Source organism: Gossypium hirsutum, chromosome A10 (assembly GCF_007990345.1).
Source record: "Gossypium hirsutum isolate 1008001.06 chromosome A10, Gossypium_hirsutum_v2.1, whole genome shotgun sequence".
Lineage (NCBI taxonomy): Eukaryota > Viridiplantae > Streptophyta > Magnoliopsida > Malvales > Malvaceae > Gossypium > Gossypium hirsutum.
Window position 1 is genome coordinate 75374760 of NC_053433.1, and position 4619 is coordinate 75379378.

The window sequence follows — 4619 nt, forward strand, 5'->3', positions numbered from 1 at the left end:
TTTCGAGGTAAGTTTGCGGTAAATAAATGCAATATTCTATTATTTTATGTTAATTTTGTTAATTTCCAGCATGTGTATATTTATTTTATGAAATTATTCAAAGAAGACTCAAGCATGAATTGACAGAGAAGTAATTTCAGAAAGTCCCGGTTGAACCTTAGGAATGTGTAGGATACAAATGTCATGGCATTAGGGTTTAAGGATACCGTGTGAGACCATGCCAAGGCATGGAAATTGGTAAGGTTTCTAAGACAAGGAAATCATGTAAGACCATGTCAAGACGTGGCATTGATAAGTTACTATAAGGCAAAGGTCCCATGTAAGACCATGCCAAGGCATGGCATTGGTGAATTCATAAGGCAAGGATACCATATAAGACCATGTCAAGACATGGCAATGGTAAGTTTCAAAAGGATACCACGTAAGACCATGAAAAGTCATGGCAATGGTAAGGTACCCGCGTATCCTTAGTATTCCAAGTGGTTCAACGGGAAAATTTAAAGAGAATATCAAGGTAAGGTAAGGTAAGAGGAGTTATACTAAAAAGGTAAGACAAGTTCATGCTAGAAGAGTAAAGGTAAGTACATAATGTTCATGTATGCTTGATAAGGAAAAAGGTAAGTAAAATGTATTAATAAATTTGATTAAGTAAGTAAGTATTTAAGTAAGTGTGTAAGTGAAGAAATTTTAAATATGTCTATGACAATTAATGAAGTTGCATTAAGTAGTATCATGCCAAGTAGTAAGAAAGTTCCAATGAATGTTGTTATTTATTTGCATGCAAACTTACTAAGCTTAATGCTTACCCCCTTTATTTTCCTTCTTTTTATAGTTTTGTCAAGCTAACTCGGGGATCGTAAAGTACGTCGGAGGTCCGGGCACACTATCACGAGGATTATTTTAGTATAGCTAGACGTTTCATTTTGAGTATGGCATGTATAGCATCGTAGCCATTTTGTGTGTATGATCTTATGATATGGCTAATAAATGGTATGTAAATGCTTGATAATGATTAGCTGTTGGAATGGCTAATCAAGGACATGTTTGGTGTTATGTATGCCTAAATGCTAGTTATTCCATGGAAATTAATGAAAAGGTGAAATTAGCACAATCAGACAGTAGCAGTGACGTGAATTTGAAAAATCACTAAAAATAGTAGAAATGGAATTAAATGATGAATAAGTTATGAAATAAAATATTATTATGTCTATTTTCAAATGGAAGAAACAAAATAGGTAAATGAGATATATTTTATGAGATATTTAATTTTTTGTGAAACAGGGCCAGAGCAATTTCTGGATCCCTTGTTCTGACTTTAAAAATTCTTCATAAATTGTAAAACAATAATTAGAAGTCATTATTTATATGTACAGATTCCTTATTGAGTATAGTTTTAATAGAAACAAACTTCATAGTCATTGAAATTCTATACAGAGAGATATGTGATTCGTAATATACAGAGGTCAGAGCAGTCGAACCCTAAAACAGGGGAGACTTTAACTAACAAACTGTACCAGTTGGCCTGACCAAAAATTCTAGAAAAAAATTAGTTAATAGATATATGAGTATAGTTTCAGGGAAATCTTACGGAATTGGATTTAGAGTTTCTTAACTCAAGATATGAATTTTTAAGCGACTGTGATGCAGATTGCCAGCTTCTTTGGAAGTTTTAAAAATAAATTGTTTGAGCTGTTTAAGTAATGAATTAAGTCCGTTAACACCTCGTGTTCGACTCCGGCAACGATCTCGGGTACGGGGCATTACACAAGTTCACCCACAGCCATGTCGCATGGCCATGGGGATTTATCACATCCCGTGTTTTGGGGAAATCATGTCTTGCTTCAACACGGCTGTATCGCACAGCCGTGTCTCTTCCCCTGTTTGGCCACGGATTTCGGCACGCCTGTGTGCCTGGCCGTGTATGCTGAAAAACTTTTCAATTTAAAGATTAAGTTAAGGATCCAAAGTGTTAGAAAATAGAAAATAAAGTAATCAAAGTATGTTAGTGCTCGGGTTGCCTCCCGAGAAGCGCTTATTTATAGTCTAAGCCTGACTTACCTCTCCGTTGATTTATCATTGTCGTTTGAGGAGTTCATACTCCTCGTTCCTGCTGTCAATCTTAAAATAAGGTTTTAATCGGGTTTTGTTTACCTAAAAAGTGCCGAACTTTGGATGACTCACCTAAACCATACCGAATGGGAAAATACTAAGTACCGTAAGAGGGATTTCCTCATTTGGTGTGGTAGCGACAATGTGGGGACCTGTGGCATCCAGTAAGACTTTATCGCCAACCTGAAGTTGATTAGGAGAGGTATTGGGCTTGTTTTGGTGTAGTTTTTGTTTATCATGTGTTCTCGGTTTGTGTTCTCGCTATTCGTCTAGCTCATCTATCCGTAGTCTTCATTCTTCATGGACGTCTTTGTTCTCTTCATGATAATAGTGTATTGTCTCTATTGTCTTGGTTCGAGGAAGTTCCTGCAAGGACGATTGAATATTAGTTTTATCATCGACAGGTTTTATAGCATTATCTTGAGTCTTAGAGATTTTGACTGAGTCGTGTGCTTAGAATGTTACTGCGTTGTCACCTGCACGAAGTGTTAACTCTCCTGTGCCTACATTAATAATGGTTCTAGCAGTTGCTAAAAATGGTCATCCTAAAATTAAAGGTACCTCATTATCCTCATCCATATCTAAGACAACGAAATCTACTGGGTAAATAAATTTATCAATTTTAACGAGAACGTCTTCAATAATACCCTTAGGAAATCTAACTGTTTTGTCAGCCAATTGTATGCTCATCCTAGTCTGTTTGGGTTTACCGAGACCTAGTCGTTTAAACATTTTATATGACACAACATTTATACTTGCCCCTAGATCAGCAAAAACATTATTCACAGATAGACTACCAATTAAACAAGGAATTGTAAAACTCTCTGGATCTTTTAATTTGTTAGGTAGCTCATTCTTTAGAATAGCTGAGCAGACTGCATTGAGTTCCACATGTGATGTAGCATCTAATTTTCTTTTATTATTCAGAAGTTCCTTTAAGAATTTTACTGAGTTGGGCATCTGCGAAAGAACTTCAATAAAGGGTAAGTTAATATGTAATTTTTTTAAGAGTTTGACAAACTTATTGAATTGTTCTTCTGTTCTGTCTTTCGTCATCGCTTTAGGATATGGCACACGAGGTTCATAATTCGTACTTACCTGCTTAGGATTATCATCGTTTACCTCTTCTCGACCTTTATTCATCGCATTGTCTTGCTGTAATTCTGGTTCAGGTGTAATGAATCCTTCCTTATTTGGAGTACTAATTGCATTGAGGTGTTCCCTCGGATTAGGTTCAGTATTACTCGATAAGCTACCTTGTGGTTGTTCGGAGATTAGTTTAGATAGCTGGCCTATCTAAGTTTCGAGTCCTTAGATCGATGCTTGTTGATTCTTAATTGCTGTCTCAGTATTTTGGAAACGGGTTTCTGACATCGAGAAGAATTTAGAAAGCATCTCTTCAAGGTTTGGTTTCTTCTCTTGTTGATAAGGTGGCTGTTGAAAACCCTGAGGATTTTGTGGCTTTTGCTTCCCTTGACCACCCCAGGCGAAATTTGGGTGGTTCCTCCAATCTGCATTATAAGTATTACTGTATGGGTTATTTTGAGATCTAGAGTTATTGTTACCCATATAGTTGACTTGTTCTTCTTCAGTTGTAGGATTGAAGGGTTGGTATTCTGTATGTACACTTCCGCCACTTGAGTCACACCTCATTACTGGATGTACCTGCGTAGAACCAAGTAAACCGTCAATCTTTTTATTGAAAAGTTCTACCTGATTAGAGAGTATGGTGACTGAATCGATGTTATAAACGCCAGCTGTTTTCGTTGGCTTTGTCCTCATAACTTGCTACTGATAGTTATTCAGTGACATCTCCTCTATAAATTTAGAGGCATCCTCCAGTGTTTTATTGTTGATGGTTCCGCCAGCAGCTGCTTCAATCATTTGTCTTGTCGAGGAATTCACACCATTATAGAACGTTTGAACTTGAAGCTAAAGCGGTAACCCATGGTGAGGGCACCTTCTCAGTAAGTCCTTGTATCTTTCCCATGCATCGTAAAGTGTTTTTAAATCCATCTGCACAAAAGAAGAGATATCATTATGTAATTTAGCCATTTTAGCCGGCGAAAAATATTTTAGTAAAAATTTCCCGGTCATTTGTTCCCAAGTAGTGATAGACCCTCGTGGTAACGAGTTCAACCAATGTTTAGCTTTGTTTCTCAGTGAAAAGGGAAACAATCGAAGAGGAATGGCATTATCAGAAATGCCATTGATTTTGAATGTATTTCAAAATTCAAGAAAATTCGCTAAGTGCGTGTTGGGACCCTCATCCTACAAACCATCAAACTGAACAAACTACTGTATCATCTGAATTGTGTTAGGTTTTAGTTCAAAATTATTCGCAGCAATAGCAGGTCTAACTATACTAGACTCAATTCCTGTTAAAGAAGGTTTAGCATAGTCATACATAGTATGTGAAGCAGGATTTTGATTAGCTGTAATTACAGGAGGCAACTGATCGCCTAGGTTTTCGGCCATCTCTTCGGTTAGGGTTGAGTATCGTCTTCTCG

At 36.8% G+C, this 4619-nt stretch overlaps 1 non-coding gene across 1 annotated transcript; it reads left to right on the forward strand.

Annotated features, from left to right (window-relative positions):
* The first annotated feature begins 4051 nt into the window (after positions 1-4051).
* LOC121209199 (small nucleolar RNA R71) lies at positions 4052-4157 on the forward strand. The gene has a single exon (XR_005904316.1). It is a non-coding gene; the product is annotated as a small nucleolar RNA R71 (small nucleolar RNA).
* Positions 4158-4619: the final 462 nt, after the last annotated feature.